At 39.8% G+C, this 19,126-nt stretch overlaps 1 protein-coding gene across 2 annotated transcripts in view; it reads right to left on the reverse strand.

The window, feature by feature from the left end:
• The window catches only part of KANK4 (KN motif and ankyrin repeat domains 4), a 355,274-nt gene that overhangs the window by 205,636 nt on the left and 130,512 nt on the right, over positions 1 to 19,126 (reverse strand). The window lies entirely within an intron of this gene.

Raw genomic sequence — 19,126 nt, forward strand, 5'->3', positions numbered from 1 at the left:
TTAGATGAAGGGAACACACCCTTGACATGATACAATAGATTTACCTTGCTTAAGCTGATAACAATTTAAACACAAGATACATTTGGCTTTTCTTATCACCTAAGCATTTGCTCTCTGAGGGTGATTAAACAATGGACTGTGTATTAATAACATTAATGACAGTGCACAATAGTTGAGGCTAAAGCTGAACACAGTTAACTCTTTCAGTGCTGACAGAAGGGTCTGTCACATCTACATAGCACAATATACAGCCTATAGACAAGCTTTCTTACGTTATAGTCCAGAAGTGGCTAGGTTTGCCACAGCTGGTATTGAGAGTTGCAGTGGCGGTAAATATGCTCTACGCTCCCTTTTTTTGGAGCCTAACGCAGCCTTTCTGTGAACTCTAAATACCAGTGGTATTTAAAAGGTGCGGGGGAAAAAAAGCATGCGTAGCTAACGCACCCCTTTGGCCGCAGAACTCTAAATCTAGCCGTTTGTGTTTAAAGCGCCATTTTGAAACCTAGGTATTGTAAACTGATTGGTACAGAGCAAAGGATACCCACGGAGTGGGTTTGGAAAACAATTAAATTTGCAGACAAGATATCTGATATACGGTAGAGATATGTTAATGAAATGCTATTGATAAAAAGCGTATTTGGGGTAGTTAGTTAGTAACAGGCATAGAAAATATTTACTTACAGTGGCCCTTTAAAGGGACAGTATACTGTAAAATAATTTTTCCCTTAATGTGTTTACAATTGCTTTTTTTACCAACTGCAGAGTAAAAAATGTATGAAAATTAGCTTTTTAAGGCTTATTTGTGTATATTAAAGCTCTGAATTTGTGTTTTGAAGCCACAACCTGATAAAATGGGTTGAGCATGAAGGTATAATCAGATCTCATTACTGTATCACATTGTGCACATATACCTGCTTCTTTATCTTATATCTGTCCTTAAAACAATCACCAGTACTTTGAGAGAACAATGGAAAATCAACATTTTATTACCTTATGTCTGCTATATCTGACTGGGAGTGTAATTTCTTCTGCTGGCTGTGTTTACAAAGCTTATCTATAGCTGGTACGCGCGGCCACAAACTTTCAGAATAGGTGGGGATACCACATGCTAAATCAACAATTTAAAATGCCAATATAAGGGTAAAGGAGCTACTTGTAAACAATTTAATACACTCCAGCAGGTAAAGTGGATCATTGGGAACAAATTAAAGGGGAGAAAATTTTTGAGTAAACTGTCCCTTTAAGTATTTTAATAAAAGCTCACCATCTTTTAAGTTGCGAGAAAAAACAGTGAGATCTGTAGGGTGAAAATGTTTAGCTAATTATGCTGGGACTGAGAGACTATTTCATATACACCCATGGAACACCCAAGTTAAGCCCAATTTATGCAAAAAAAACAATTACGCTTTGTATTTTGGAGTTATAAGTGTGAATTTCTATGTGTTTTTTGCACATCCAGTGTATTTAAATTACATTTTAAGTTGTTTATATTCAATACAATTGTCCTATTCAACCTTTTTCATGCAAATAATATTTTTGCTTTGCATTAACTGCTGATATTCCACATAACCTATGTCCTTTTAATTAAAGAAGTAAAAGTCAAATTACAGACTTTCTCTACTTCAAAGCAAAAAATATCTATTTTTACCATTATAAAACAAAAATCCTCTATTTTATCCCCCACAAAAGAATTATTCTCACCTCACACTACTTTTCTCTTGATGTGGGTTCATCAATATAAGGAGCCTGTAGGAAAGCTTGTGGTATATGTCCCTCTGAAAGATACTGGCTGGCCATTAATGAGTTGGAAGGTTTTTGGTCCAGTATCTGGATCTCATAGTGTGGTTGAAACAAGATACAGTAGTCAAGTGTACCCATTAGTTTAGTACAGGTTATATACTAGTCCATCTTAAGCGATTGAAAAAAACAAAACATTAACTATGATCATATGTATGGAGTGAAATAATAACCAGATCTTTTTTATATGCAATAAGACTTAATACCAAATGGTTGAGAGTCCGGCAGACAATACAACTGTGCTATATCTACGATTTTACAAGAACTATTTACATAGTAACATAGTAACATATTAGATGAGGTTGAAAAAAGATCGAAGTTCAACGAGTTCAACCTATACAAATCGAAAATACTTACAAAAAGCTCCAGTTAAGCTTAAATAATCCCACTAAAAGGTGACCCATTTAATACTAGCAATCGTATCCATGAATTTTGTTTCTAGACAGAAATTTATCCAAACAATTTTTAAATGTATCTAGGGTTTTGGCATTCCCTGCCTCCTTTGGTAATGAGTTCCACAATTTTATTGCTCTTACAGTGAAAAGACTTTTCCGTTGCAGGAGATTAAGGGGCATATTTATCAAGCTCCGTACGGAGCTTGATGCCCCGTGTTTCTGTCAAGCCTTCAGGCTCGTTGGAAACAGATGTTATGAAGCAGCGGTCTAAAGACCGCTGCTCCATACCCTGTCCGCCTGCTCTGAGGCTGCGGGAAGAAATCAACAGAAATCAACCCGATCGAATATGATCGGGTTGAGTGACACCCCCTGCTAGCGGCCGATTGGCCGCAAATATGCAGGGGGCTGCCCCTCTATCTCCTTTCCTCCAACCTTAAATTGTGACCTCTTGTCACAAACAATTTTCTTGGAATAAACAGAGCTTCTGCCATCTCTGTATATGGGCCTTGAATATATTTATATAAAGTAATAATGTCACCTCTCAAGCACCTTTTTTTCTAAAGAAAACAGACCCAGTTTGGCTAGCCTTTCCTCATAACTTAAATTCTCCATTCCCCTTATTAGCTTTGTGGTCCTTCTCTGGACTTTTTCTAGTTCTGCAATATCTTTTTTTGCAATCGGTCCCCAGAACTGCACTCCATACTCAAGGTGAGGTCTTACCAGGGATTAATATAGTGACAGAATTATGCTTTGCTCCCTTGAATCAATGCCTCTTTTAATACATGCTAGTATCTTTTTAGCCTTTGTAGCTGCTGCCCTGTATTGTGCACCCATCTTTAGCTTTTTATCTATTACTACTTCCAAATCCCTTTCCTCTTCTGTTTGAGTTCTGGGACTCGTCTTGTCCCATTTAAATAATACATTGCCAGCTTATTTTTACTTCAAAATATAGAACCTTGCATTTTCCAGTATTAAATCTAATTTTCCATTTACCTGCCCATACGTCTAATGTTTGCAGATCCCTTTGTAATAAATGTTCATCCTGCTCTGACCTAATGACCTTACTTAACTTAGTATAATCTGAAAAATAGAGATGTCGCTATTTAATCCTTGCTCCAAGTCATTTATAAAATTATTAAAGAGAACAGGGCCCAGTGCCAGTACTGATCCCTGGGGGACTCTACTGATTACCTTTGTCCAATCTGAGTATGATCCATTCACTACTACTCGTTGCTCCCTATCTTTTATCCAGTTATTTATCCATGAGCTAACATTTTCAGCTATTCCCAGTCCCCTTAATTTTGTGCATTAATCTCTCATGTGGCACTGTATCAAATGCCTTTGCAAAATCTAAGTATATCACATCAACTGATTCCCCTTTATCTATATTTTTCCTTCCTTCCTTATAGAATCTAATTAGATTAGTTTGACATGATCTATTTCTCATAAAACCATGCTGATTTTAACTCATAATCTTGTTTACATGAATGTGCTTATCAATATAATCCTTTATAATCCCTTCAAATATCTTCCCCACTATTGATGTCAGACTAACTGGTCTATAGCTTCCTGGATCATCCCTGCTTACCTTTTTGAAGAGTGGCACCACATCAGCTTTACGCCAATCCTGGGGTACCATGTCTGAGAATAATGAGTCTTGAAAAATTAAGAGTAAAGGTTTGTCTATAACAGTGCTAAATTCCCTTATTTACCGTAATATTATCAAGTTTTTCCTGATATCCTCTATACATAACCCAGTTAATGGTATGGGCTGGCATGTTCTAGTTTGTTCCAAAATATCGTCCATTGGTTCCTCTCTTGTGCATACCGAAGAAAAAAACTGGTTTAGTACCTTAGCCTTCTCCCTGTCACTGTTAACCATGCTACCCTCCACGCATTTTAATGCACCTATATTGTCCTTCTTAGATGATTTTTTGCTATTTATGTACTTAAAGAACCTTTTAGGGTTAGACTTAATTTTTCATTTTCAATTTTGGCTAATTTGATTGCTTTTTTGCATGCTATGTTATATTCCTTATAAATATGGTATGTTGAGTCTGTACTATTTTCTTTGAATAATTTAAATGCCCTACGTTTTTTCCTAATTTCTCTTAACACATTTTTATTTAGCCACATTGGCTTGGATTTTTTATTTTCATAACCATATGGTATTTGTTGATATGTATATTTATTTAACAAAGTTTTAAATGTTATCCATTTATCCTCTGTATTTTTATTAGAGAATATTTTGTCCCAATTTATGTTATTTAATCATTTCCCTAAAGAGTTGAATTTTGCTTTCTTAAAATTAAAAGTTTTAGTTAAAGCTTTAAGACACTGCTTATGAAAAGAGATTTCAAATGTGACCATGTTCTGAACACTGTTACCCAAATGTTCTTTGACTTCTATGTTTGATATTATATCTGTATTGTTTGATAGCACTAAATCCAAAATAGCTTTACTCCTAGTTGGCTCCTCTATTAATTGTGACAAGAAGTTATCCCTGAGAACATTTATAAATCTATCCCACTTAGCTGAATTACTAGTTTCATTGGCCCAGTTTATATCAGGGTAGTTAAAATCTCCCATAATTACAGCACTGTTATTAGCAGCCTTACCTATTTGCATTAGTAGCTGAGTTTCCTCCGGGTCACTAATGTTGGGGGGCTTATAGCATGTTCCTAGTAATATTTTTTTAGGATTTTTCCCCCCTCTCTAAGTTAACTGCCGAGTCATGTGAATCATCCCACCAAGTTTCAGTTATACTGATAACATCATAGTCCTCTTCTGCAACTAAGAGCGTCAGCTCCCCCATTTTACCTGTCATGCTTCTTGCATTTGTTGTCATACATTTAATTTTCATGTGCTTTCTGCTGCTACTTGGTGTGCTTTCCTCTATACTTTCTAATGTGACATTTCTTAAGTCATCCCTTTCTTGAGATATTATAGGAGTGACATATTCCCAGACTGATCTCTCTGTTCTATTGTGTTCTAACTGACCCTCCCCTTTGCCTAGTTTAAAAGATTATCTAAACGTGCTACCATCCTTTCCCCAACACACCTGCACCCATGTCATTCAGGTGCAATCCATCCTTACTGTACAAATTGTACCCTAGTGAAAAGTCAGCCCAGTGCTCTAAAAAGTCAAACCCCTCATTTTTACACCATGTTTATAACATGACCTTAGCTCCTTCTGCCTTACTGAATTAGCACACGGCACTGGTAATATCTCCAAAAATATTACTTTTTAGGACTCTCCATCTCCCACTGATTCCTTCATTAGTACCAATATGTACCATGACTGCAGGATGAGACCCAACATCCCTCTAACAATCTATCAATACGCTCCACAATATGCCTAACATGAGCCCCTGGAAGACAGCAAACTGTTCTATTTAAAGGGTCTGGATGACAAATTACCCTATCAACCTTCCTAATAATAGAGTCTCCTACCACCAACATCTGCCTCAGGCCTGACTTGTATGCCCCTCTTCCATGACTGAAGGACTGTTAACTATAGTATGCCCTGCTACCATGACTGAAGGACTGCCCACCAGAGTATGCTCCTCTTCCCCGACTAAAGAACTGTTTACTATACTAGGCAAAACAGTCCTCTCTGACACTGCCACCCCTGAACTGATATCCCCAACATCTTCACTTAATCTGGCAAATCTGTTGGGGTGTATCCGCTCAGAACTGGCCTGTCTCTTCCGCTTACCTTTACCTCGCCCTCTGACTGTGACCCAGCTACATCCTGGAGTCTCCTCATCTGAATCCTCCCCATTCCCACTGATAGAACCATTAACAACCAGCTCTGTCCTATCCATTTCCCTTTCAAGTGTCTGAATTTCATGTAGTGTTGCACTTCGTTCCTCCAGATCCCCAATATGAGTTTCTAAAGAGACAATATGCTCACACTTGCCACAAACATATAATCCCAGAAGCGGCTGCTCCAGTGATGCAAACATGTGGCAAGCTGTACACTGAATGAGATTCTCACACATACTTACTAAAAGGTTTTGTCAGCCGCTCTGGAATCAATCCGGGATGTAACCCAACTGCTAGCGTGAATTGAAAGCACACGCTAGCACACTGAGAAATATCCAGGACGTGACCCACTCAGGAAGCAGATTAGAAGATAACAAAAATGAATATTGTTCCAGAATGCAGGAAAGCCACAAAGGATAAAACGTCCCTTTAAGTAGTACAAAGAACAAAAAGGAAATGCTCTTACTTTGAAGCTTCTGAAAAAGGTCCTCTTTAGCAGGCTTGTAAAACAAAGGAAAAGTTCTCTTTTGCAGCTTGTAAAAGTATAATGTCCCTTTAAGCAGGTTTATAACAAACAGAAAGGCAAAGTTCTCTTTTGCAGCTTGTAAAAGTAAATGTCCCTTTTAAGCAGGTGTATAACAAACAGAAAGGCAAAGTTCTCTTTTGCAGCTTGTAAAAGTATAATGTCCCTTTAAGCAGGTTTATAACAAACAGAAAGGCAAAGTTCTCTTTTGCAGCTTGTAAAAGTAAATGTCCCTTTTAAGCAGGTGTATAACAAACAGAAAGGCAAAGTTCTCTTTTGCAGCTTGTAAAAGTAAATGTCCCTTTTAAGCAGGTGTATAACAAACAGAAAGGCAAAGTTCTCTTTTGCAGCTTGTAAAAGTAAAATGTCCCTTTAAGCAGGTCTTGTTTAACAAAGAATAGGTTTAAAGGTAAAGGCCAAAGCAAGGTCAGGCAGGCAGAAGTCGGCATCCAAATATCAGCAAAAGGTATAGGCAAAAGACAGGGTCAGGCAAGCAGAAGTCGGCATCCAAGTGTCAGCAAAAGGGTAATAGCTACAGGCAAGGTCAGGCAGGCAGAAGTCGGTACACAGAAGAATAAAACTGATATGGTACTCACAATCCAGGGAAACAAACAAACGGGCCCAGATTCAGATCTCCCGCCGAGATTTAAAGGGCAGGAGCGTAACCGTCATCAGAGGGGTGTGAGAGAAAGCGTCATGTTGCTAAGCAACATGACGTCAGAGACACAGAGGAGTTCCGGGAGCCGCGGCGACACGGCGATGAACGGAAGCGCTCATGACAGCACCCCCTCCTCAAGGGCCCCTCCGGGGGACAGGACCAGGTCTATCAGGATGAGTCTTGTGGAAGGTCTTGACCAATATTGGAGCATTTACTTGATGAGCAGGTTCCCAAGAACGTTCCGTGACTGGATAACCCTTCCAATGAATGAGATAATACAATTTCTTGCCCCGCAATTTGGAATCTAGAATATGGCTGATCTCAAACTCAGGATGTCCATGCACCAATAACGGTGGAGGTTTAGAAAAAGGCTTAGAATACCTGTTAATCATCACAGGTTTTAAAAGAGAAACATGGAATACCGGATGGACTTTGAGAGACTTGGGTAAAGCTACCCGATAAGCAGTGGAACATACCTGACCCAGTATTCGGAAAGGACCCACATATCGTGGTCCCAATTTGTTAGAAGGTTGTTTCAGGCGAAGAAATCGAGAGGAAATCCAAACTTTATCACCAGGGCGATATTTGGGAGCCTTTTTCCGTCGAAGATCCGAAAAGAACTTGTAACGTCTAGAAGTTACAGAAAGAATACGATGTATCTTCTGCCAATGTCGAGTTAATCTTCGGGCTGTAAGATCAGAAGCAGGATTCACTGTGGAGGAAGTATGCAAAGGGAACGTCCTAGGCTGATATCCGTAAGCTGCATGAAAAGGAGAAGTCTGAAGGGAGGAATTGTACCGGGCATTATGGGCCAATTCAGCCAAAGGAAGGTAAGAAGTCCAGTTAGAATGATAATGATCCACATAATGTCTAAGATATGTTTCAAGACACTGGTTTACTCTTTCAGTCTGACCATTCGATTGTGGGTGGTGAGAAGTAGAGAGAGATATAGTAGTACCAAAATGTTTACAAAGTGACCTCCAAAATCGAGAAACGAATTGTACCCCTCTATCTGAAACAATATCAAGAGGAAATCCATGGATTCTTACAATATGTAGAATAAAAAGTTCAGAGAGTCTTTTGGCAGATGGTAATCCTGGCAAGGGTACAAAATGAGCCGTCTTAGTGAACCTGTCGACCACCACCCAGATAGTATTGTTCCCAGTGGACAAGGGAAGATCGGTAATAAAGTCCATGGATACATGAGTCCAAGGCTGGTGAGGTATAGGCAATGGTTGGAGTAATCCTGAAGGAAGTTGGCGTGGAGTTTTGTTCATGGCACATTGTGTGCATACTGAGACGTAATCCTTCACATCTTGAGAGAGTGTAGGCCACCAGACATGTTGTTTGAGGTTTCGAGTGGTAATACTGATGCCAGGATGTCCAGAAAGGGGACTATCATGAGCCCAAAATAAAATCTTGGAACGAAGGCGTTCAGGAACAAAGAGTAAACCATTGGGAGGTTTACAGGACAAAGGAAGACGCTCTTGAGCGGACTGTAATTCTTGTAACCAAGAAGTTGTTAACTGGGCAATGACTTCATGAGGTTGGAGAATGGTACCAGACTCAGGAACTGGGGTATCTTGAAATTGTCTGGAAAGTGCGTCTGCTTTAATATTTTTTGAACCAGGTATGTAAGACAAATTATAGTGAAACCGAGAGAAGAATAAGGACCAGCGTGCTTGCCTGGAATTTAGTCGTTTGGCTGTTTGGAGATACAGAAGGTTCTTATGATCAGTAAGTATAGTAAATGGCAAAGAAGTACCTTCCAGCCAATGTCTCCATTCATCCAATGCCATCTTGATGGCAAGCAACTCTTTATTCCCTACGTCATAGTTAAATTCGGAAGGAGTGAATTTTTTAGAGAAAAAAGCAACAGGATGAATCCTTCCAGTCTCTGGTATTCGTTGAGACAGAACCGCTCCAGCAGCAACAGAGGAAGCATCCACCTCCAGAATAAATTGAAACTCAGGATTTGGATGACGAAGGATAGGAGCTGAGGAAAAAGCTTCTTTGAGAGATTCAAAAGCTTCTATAGCCTCAGACGGCCATACTTTACAGTTTTGTCCTTTTCTTGTGAGAGAAGTAAGAGGAGAAGTAATAGTAGCAAAATTCTTGATGAACTTTCTGTAATAATTGGCGAAGCCTAGGAAACGTTGTAAAGCCTTCAAAGAATCAGGTCTAGGCCAATCCAAAATGGCAGAAAGTTTAGTAGGGTCCATTTCGAATCCAGATGCCGATATTACATAACCCAGAAAGGGTATGATTTTTTGATGGAAAGAACATTTCTCCAGTTTAGCAAACAGATGGAATTCTCTTAGACGTTGAAGTACTTTCTTGACGTGGTGCACATGATCTTGGTGGTTCTGAGAAAAAATTAAGATGTCGTCCAGGTATATGATAACAAAAATATTCAAAAAATCACGAAAGATCTCATTTACAAAATGCTGGAAAACCGCCGGAGCATTGCATAGCCCAAAGGGCATGACCAAATATTCATAATGCCCAAATCGAGTGTTAAAGGCAGTCTTCCACTCATCTCCTTTGCGTATACGGATCAAGTTGTATGCACCACGTAGGTCGAGTTTGGTGAAAATGGTGGCTCCCTGAAGATAAGTAAAAAGTTCAGGAATAAGGGGCAGAGGATAACTGTTCTTGATGGTAATCTGATTCAATCCACGATAATCAATACAGGGTCTTAATCCGCCATCCTTTTTTCCCACAAAAAAGAAACCAGCCCCTACAGGGGAAGAGGAGGGTCGAATAAATCCTCTAGCCAGATTGTCTTTTATATATTCTTCCAGAGCCATGTTTTCTGGTTTAGAAAGTGGATATGTTTTGCCTCGAGGATAGGCAGCCCCAGGAAGGAGGTCAATGGGACAATCAAAAGGGCGATGAGGAGGAAGACGTTCCGCTTCTTTTTTGGAGAAGACATCCACAAAGTCATGGTAATGCATAGGTAAGGATTCCGGAGTTTCAACTGTGAGAGCAATAGTGAGTGGTAACTTAGTAATCTCTTGAAGACATTTAGTCTGGCATGTAGATCCCCAGGAAGTGAGTTCACCGAAAGTCCAAGAAAAAATGGGATTGTGAATCTGGAGCCAGGGTAATCCCAAGATAATGGGAAATTGCGGAGTGGGAATGACATCGAAACAAATTGTCTCAGAATGAAGTATTCCTACGGTGAGGATTAAGGGTTGAGTAGAAAACTGAATGTATCCAGAACCCAAAGGATCTCCACTGACCGTAGAGACTGAAATGGAATACTCCTTCTTTAGTAAGGATATAGAATGAGTAGAAACAAATGTAGAGTCAATGAACACACCTCCAGCACCAGAATCAATTAGGGCTTGGGTATAGATCTTCTTTTGTCCAATTAGAAGAGTTACTGGAACAAAGAGTTTCTTGTATAGGGAATGACCACTATTTTGGCTTAACTCAGTTCCCTGGACTAGAGTTAAGCCCTGGCTTTTACTGGCCTAGTAGGACAATCCCTTAATAAATGTCCTTTAAGGCCACAGTACAGACATAAGCCAAGAGTCCGTCTTCTTAAGCGTTCAGTCTCAGTTAATTTTATACTTCCTACTTCCATGGGTTCAGCCTGATCAGTAGTAGGAGAGGCTGGAGTGACTGGACTAGAAAAACGAGGAGCTAAACGAAAAGGAGTTCGAGTGGCAGTCCTCTGTGTTCTATCCTTTTCTTGTTGGCGTTCACGAAACCTGGCGTCGAGACAGATACAGAGATTTATTAAGGCTTCTAAGGACTCTGGAAGTTCACGATACACCAATTCATCCTTGAGACGCTCAGAAAGTCCTTTACGGAAAGCGGCTCTGAGTGCTCCCTGATTCCAAGTGGTTTCAGAGGCAAGGGTGCGGAACTCAATTGCATATTGAGAGACTGGTTGATTTCCTTGACGTAAATCCAGGAGAGTTGCTTCAGCAGCGGATGACCTTCCAGGTTTATCGAATACGTTTGAGAATGTAGATAGAAATGTATCAACATCCAACAGTATAGGATCATTCTTTTCTAGCAAAGGTGACACCCAAGCCAAGGCTTTTCCTTTCATTAAGGAAATAAGAAACGTGATTCTAGAAGAGGCAGTAGCAAAGAGAGTAGGGCTATTTCGGAAATGAAGACGGCATTGATTCAAAAAGCCTCTACATTCTTCAGGATTCCCATCATATTTATCCGGAAGAGGAATCCTGGGACTTAGTTGTACCTGAGACTGATTGTTAGGAATCGGAGGAGGTAATGCCTCAATCGGATTTGGATTGGGATTAGGATTGGGAGGTGCGGTAGCAACCAAATTTTGTAATAGAGCAGTAATTTGATCAAGTTTAGTGTCCAGAGACTGCAAGTGAGTGGCATGAGAACCCAAGAGCTGTCCCTGGTGAGCCACGGCCATAGATAATTCAGTGGGGTCCATTTTTATGGCCCGTTTGTAATGTCAGCCGCTCTGGAATCAATCCGGGATGTAACCCAACTGCTAGCGTGAATTGAAAGCACACGCTAGCACACTGAGAAATATCCAGGACGTGACCCACTCAGGAAGCAGATTAGAAGATAACAAAAATGAATATTGTTCCAGAATGCAGGAAAGCCACAAAGGATAAAACGTCCCTTTAAGTAGTACAAAGAACAAAAAGGAAATGCTCTTACTTTGAAGCTTCTGAAAAAGGTCCTCTTTAGCAGGCTTGTAAAACAAAGGAAAAGTTCTCTTTTGCAGCTTGTAAAAGTATAATGTCCCTTTAAGCAGGTTTATAACAAACAGAAAGGCAAAGTTCTCTTTTGCAGCTTGTAAAAGTAAATGTCCCTTTTAAGCAGGTGTATAACAAACAGAAAGGCAAAGTTCTCTTTTGCAGCTTGTAAAAGTATAATGTCCCTTTAAGCAGGTTTATAACAAACAGAAAGGCAAAGTTCTCTTTTGCAGCTTGTAAAAGTAAATGTCCCTTTTAAGCAGGTGTATAACAAACAGAAAGGCAAAGTTCTCTTTTGCAGCTTGTAAAAGTAAATGTCCCTTTTAAGCAGGTGTATAACAAACAGAAAGGCAAAGTTCTCTTTTGCAGCTTGTAAAAGTAAAATGTCCCTTTAAGCAGGTCTTGTTTAACAAAGAATAGGTTTAAAGGTAAAGGCCAAAGCAAGGTCAGGCAGGCAGAAGTCGGCATCCAAATATCAGCAAAAGGTATAGGCAAAAGACAGGGTCAGGCAAGCAGAAGTCGGCATCCAAGTGTCAGCAAAAGGGTAATAGCTACAGGCAAGGTCAGGCAGGCAGAAGTCGGTACACAGAAGAATAAAACTGATATGGTACTCACAATCCAGGGAAACAAACAAACGGGCCCAGATTCAGATCTCCCGCCGAGATTTAAAGGGCAGGAGCGTAACCGTCATCAGAGGGGTGTGAGAGAAAGCGTCATGTTGCTAAGCAACATGACGTCAGAGACACAGAGGAGTTCCGGGAGCCGCGGCGACACGGCGATGAACGGAAGCGCTCATGACAGGTTTAACTTAAAACTATAAAATAATTATATTTCCCCTTGGTTACTCCAAATCCTTGTTTGCCTAACTACCTTGTTTAGCTAACTGCTTACTTAAAGGGACAGTCTACACCAGAATTTTTATTGTTTTAAAAGATAGATAATCCCTTTATTACCCATTCCCCAGATTTGCATAACTAACACATTTATAATAATATACTTTTAACCTCTGTAATTATCTTGTATCTAAGCCTCTGCAAACTGCCCCTTTATTTCAGTTCTTTTGACAGACTTGCAGTTTAGCCAATCAGTGCCTGCTCCCAGATAACTTCACGTGTACGAGCACAGTGTTATCTATGTGAAACACGTGAACTAACACCCTCTAGTGGTGAAAAACTGTTAAAATGCATTCTGAAAAGAGGTGGCCTTCAAGGTCTAAGAAATTAGCATATGAACCTCCTAGGTTAAGCTTTCAACTAAGAATACCAAAAGAACAAAGCAAAATTGGTGATAAAAGTAAATTGGAAAATTGTTTAAAATTACAGGCCCTATCTGAATCATGAAAGTTTATTTTGGCCTAGACTGTCCCTTTAAACAGACAATCATACTTTAACAGATAATCAAGGCAGCAGACCATCTCAGGACAAGCTTACAGAGTTACTGTACTAGATTTATAGTCTAGCTATGCCCACACAGGTGAAAATAATCCCTCCCCTAATTACCCACACAGGAAACAACAAACAAAAACAAAAATGAAGGGTAGAAACAAACAAAACAGTTGTGTTTTTGTGTTTTGTTTTTTAAATCCACCCCTTGCACAGCAAACCATTTTAAAAATTAACCTGTTTAGCTAACTGCTTACTTAAAGGGACATAATACTCATATGCTAAATCACTTGAAACTGATGCAGTATAACTGTAAAAAGCTGACAGGAAAATATCACCTGAGCATCTCTATGTAAAAAAGGAAGATATTTTACCTCACAATTTCCTCAGTTCACCAGAGTAAGTGCTGTGTAAAAAGTTATACTTCAGCTGCTGCCCAGCTGCAGGTAAAAGAAATGAAGAAATGAACAGCAACCAATCAGCAACCAACAGTGCTGAGGCCATGAACTCTTGTACTGTGATCTCCTGAGATTTGACTTAATTCTCATGAGATTTCATAGTAAACTTCCTTAAACTGAATAGGGAAATAAGATGTGAGTATACAAGGCTTGCTCCTTTGCCTGTCCTGGGACAGACATACTGATTTGCTGCTTAGAAGTACTTAACAATGGGATGTGGCTACTGAGGAATTTTTGAGGTAAAATGTCTTTCTTTTTTACATAGAGATGTTCAGGTGATTTTTTTTTAGTCAGCTTTTTACAGCTATGCTGCATCACTTTCAAGTGTTTCAACATGTGGGTATCATGGCCCTTTAAACAGACAATCTTACTTTAACAGATAATCAAGGCAGCAGACCCTCTCAAAATACAGCATGCTATGTTAGGGTAGTGTCTTGACATCTTTTGTAACTAAATCTTTATTGTATCTGACAACACCCTGGAAACAATAAAACAGACAAGCAGGAAATAACCTAGAAAAATTTCAAGTAAATAGCTGCTCCCTTGTTGGCACAAAACCAGAGTGCATATTTATAGACTTACCCTGACACTAGCGGATCTACTCAACAGAGGGCCCTGGTGCCAAAATAGTTTTGGACCCCCCAAAGGTAAATCAGTATTAACCCCTTAAGGACCAGGCACTTCAGACAAAAACTTCCCCAAAAGACCAGAGCATTTTTAGCATTTTTGCTATCACTACATTTAAACAGAAATATAGAGCCTTTTTTTTTTTTACCTTTCAAAACTATATTTTTTTTTTTAGTAGACAACCCAAAGTATTGATCTATGCCCATTTTGGAATATTTTATGCCACCATTTCACCGCCAAATGCGATCAAATTAAAAAAAACGTTAACTTTTTCACAATTTTAGGTTTCTCAATGAAATGATTTACAAACAGCTTGTGCAATCATGGCACAAATGGTTGTAAATGCTTCTCTGGGATCCCCTTTGTTCAGAAATAGCAGACATATATGGCTTTGGCATTGCTTTTATGTAATTAGAAGGCCGCTAAATGCCCCTGCGCACCACACTTGTATTATGTCCAGCAGTGAAGGGTTTAATTAGGTAGCTTGTAGGGTTAATTTTAGCTTTAGTGTAGAGATCAGCCTCCCACCTGACCCCTCTCCAACAGCTCTCTTCCATCCCCACTCCCCAAAGGCCCCCCTCATCTTAAGTACTGGCAGAAAGTCTGCCAGCATAAAAATAAAAGTTGTTTTTTTTTACAGTTTTTTTTAAATGATATATTTTCTCTCCCTTACCACCCAACCTCCCTGATCCCCCCCCCCCAAACAGCTCTCTAACCCTCCCCCCTCTACCTATTTGTGGCCATCTTAGGTACTGGCAGCTGTCTGCCAGTACCTAGTTTGCTACAAAATAGGCTATTTAAAATATATATATATATATAATACCTATTTTTCTGTAGTGTAGCTGCCCCCCCCCTCAGTACCCAAACCCCCCTCCCAGATCCCTTTTCTACAAATGATCCCACATTTGATCCCCTTATTGCCCCTCCTCCCTCCTTCCCTCTCAATGACGCAACTTTATTATTATTTTTTTTCCCTGTAGCATAGCCAAGCGGTCCCACCCTCCTCCCACAGCGATGGGACGCCCACCCGCCTCCCTCCTTACGCTCCCACCCACCAACGATTGGTCCCACCCCTGTCTGATGCAGAGAGGGCCACAGAGTGTCCCTCTCTGCTTCAGTAACTCTGCAACTCTATTTTTGCAGTGCCACACCCGTGGGGCATGCAGAAATAGCGCAATCTCCCAATTTTGAGCGAGATCGTGGCAGAGAGAAGCCTAGGACTGCATCGACGTACGGCGCTGGTCGTTAAGGGGTTAAGCAATAGTAAAATTACACATGCTGCTCTGTCTAATGATTTTGAGGATAGATAGATAAGATGGACCAGCAACCTGCACTAATAAAAGTCTCCCCTACATTAGGATTACACACATTCTGCACACGTATAGACTGGCTGCTATGGGGCCCCCCAGCACCTGCTGCACCAATGGTAGTTCTGCCGATGCATCCTGACATAAACTGTAATCATCTAGCACATAAATGTCATAACATCATAAAAAAGTTTAATGGGATATAAAATATTTTGCGATTAGCTAATTTGCTTCATTCTCTTAGTATCCTTTGTTGAAATGCATAACTAGGCAGGCTCAGGAGCTACAATGCAGTACTGGAAACTAGCTGCTGATTGGTGGCTGCACATATATGCCTTTTTTTCATTGGCTCATGTGATGTGTTCAGCTAGCTCCTAGTACTGTATTGCTGCTCCTTCAAGGAAGGTTACCAAGAGGACCACATTATGTCAGGCTATGGCAGCTCTCAGTCCTGATGTGGACCCAGAGGCTGAGTAGTGATTCAGATACACACACACACTGTACACTCTATGAGACCCAGGACATTACTTTTTTGACTAGTCAGGTCAGCAACAGTATGGTCCAAAAACAAACTTAAAGAGAGAAGCAGAGGAATAGATGAATTCAGGGTCAGCAACAGTCAGAGTTCAGCAAAACCAAATCAAAAGGCATTAAAGAGCGTGAAAAACAGGCAGAGGTTAAAATAAGCAAACAATAAGCACACCCAGGAAACATCATCCAGCAATCAGTCAAAGATGGCTGTAACCCATATCAATAGATAGCGCCATATGGCAGGAAAACCAGCTTCATGGACACAGCAGACATAAAAAATGGAGCAACAAGGATACAAGCGAAAATGGTGCCAATGAATGACGGAGATATCAACTAGATAACACAACAACTGATAAAGGTAAACAAAAACACTCTGTGGCTAAACGGGCATAGCAGGAATAACACCCACACCAAGCCTCCTACTAGGTGCTAGTAATACGGCAATCTCTCATCCACATATACTGAGATGTAATCTGTTTAATGCACATGATCTGCATCCAGACCTAGTGGAACCACCCTGCAATGTGTGACTACCACTAGTAATAAACCACTTATGCTGTTGAAGTTTTATTATTTATTTATTATTTGGAATAAAACTGTGGTTAACCTGCTATAATTTGCATTGAGGTAGTTATTTTATTTTATAGTACATATTTAGTACATATCAGTCCCACCACCCACTGAGACTGTATTTTCCTCTGATGCTCCCGCTATCAGACAGAGCAGGAGCGAGCTGCATTGAGTGTAATGGCGCGATCGGTCCGGGCTGTGACTAGACAGCTACCCAGATGCGCTGAGGGGGGAAACCAGACCCACTCAGTAGAGCAAGAGCGGCGGTCTGAAAAACCCTCTTTTTTTAATCAAATTTCACCGCCAATATTATGTTGAAGAAAGTTTGGCGAAGATAATGTTATATAATTCTGCACTATGTGCAGAATTATATAACATTATTTTCTAGGTTTACTGCCCCTTTAAGATTTGAAATGTTGAGTATTGTGTGGTGGATTCAACAGGCAAAATTAGCTATTTCAGTTAAAGAAATAAAGGTAAATTAATGATTTGTAAACAATAAAATGGATAATTGCAAACTCTTTAAAAGGGAGAACATTTTACAGTATAATATCCCTTTAAATATATAGAGGACAAATAACTTCAATGAAACACAAAATAATCTATAGATTACTGAGATGACAACTAAAATAATCTAGAAGATAATGGGAATGTTTTGAAAATATTTGTCTGAAGTACTGTGACAAACATTACACTGTACAGACTTAGGGGCCGATTTATCAAGAGCCCCTGATTCCTCTGTTTCCACGCAAGCCTTCAGGCCGGAAACAGCCAGCTGTTTCTTAACTTGTCTGCTGCTTCTGAGGCTGAGGACATCAATCCACCCGATCGCATACGATCGGGTTGATCGACACCCCCTGCTAGCCACGAATCTGCAGGGGGTGGCATTGCACAAGCAGTTCACCAAAACTGCTTGCACAATGTTAAATTCCGACAGCATATGCTGTCCGCTGAGCGGATCATGTCGGTCAGACACTTGGTAAATCGGCCCCTAAGCATTAATTTCTTATTTGTACATTTGCAGCGATAATTTAAAGGAGCATTATAGTGGGACTATAGCATGCTCTAAGGTGTTAGAACGTGTAATCGTGTCACTATTCCCTGTGGAACACCAAGTTTAATCCCCACAGTGAAGTTAAACACATAGATAATGTCCCATTCAAAAGTCACAAACTTTTCACTTAACTGGCAGGACACAGCTGGTGATTGGTAATGTGACTTCCATTGCTTATTGTTTCACCAGCTGTTTCCTGCTTAAGACCAGCAGTTCTTTTCAACAACCAAGCAGGACTTAGTTCTTTATGGTATTTTTCTTTAGGTATGAAAGCACTCTTAAAGTGAAGGTCAATTTTTGGGTTCCATAATACATTATTTTGAAGCTTATAGTATAAACACTTTAGTCGCTCACTTTATATCTCTAAATAACGCATCCGTTGCAAATAAACAGTTATTATAATGTACCTCCGTTATCGCTCTAATCTCCGCCCATACAGCACTTCCTTATTCAGTTGCATTCTTTCTTTCAAGCGGACTACGCTCGTGCACCCGTGTGTTGTTTCTAAATGCGCATGCGTAGCCACATCTAAACAGCGCATGCGTTTCATTTACGGCCGTAACTTTGTATGCAATACAACAAATACAACAAATTCATGGGTTAGATGAGATCGCTGCTAGTTTGTTAGGATGCGGGAGACAGATGCTGCCGATTCAATGTATCAAAAAATATGACAGTGGAGAACGCATGCGCGTAACCTGAATGAGCATGTTTAATTGCACGCATGCGCATATTGTTTCAATGACGAAACAGAAAAGGGGCTGGACGCCACGGGGGTAAACCAAACATTGGAGAGAAAAACTGTCAATCAATAAAGGCACTGTGACGGGCGGATTGTAATGCTGAAACGGAGCGCATTCAGATCGTAAAAAATAAAACTTTTTATTGCATTTTTCTATGATTTGATGAATGAACCTCATATTAATTATAGCTAACTTATTGAAAAATTATAAACACAACCCCGGACTTGACCTTCACTTTAAAGAGACAGTAAACACTGAGATTGCAATATAAAATGTTTTAATTATATTTATTACTTATTTTACTCCCTTTACCCATAACAATTAAGAGGTTTCCAATTCTGGAACTGATAGCACAGCATCTGCAAAACAATGTAAAGTTTGCTAACACAATGACCATGGACATTAAAAACAATTGCAGTAAATAATGTGATCAAGCACTCTAAATATTTGTAAACTCACCCAGCATGCTAGTTTATTGTAAAACTGCAGACAAATCTGGTACTTAAAAGGTGATTACTGTCCCTTTAACATATTGCTTTTATGTTAAAAAAAAATGTGCTTGGCCCACGCTCCCTAGAGATGCCAGAAAGCAAGTTCCCTAACCTAGGTTTTCAAA

This window comes from Bombina bombina, chromosome 10 (genome assembly GCF_027579735.1).
Source record: "Bombina bombina isolate aBomBom1 chromosome 10, aBomBom1.pri, whole genome shotgun sequence".
In the NCBI taxonomy this organism is placed as follows: Eukaryota; Metazoa; Chordata; class Amphibia; order Anura; family Bombinatoridae; genus Bombina; species Bombina bombina.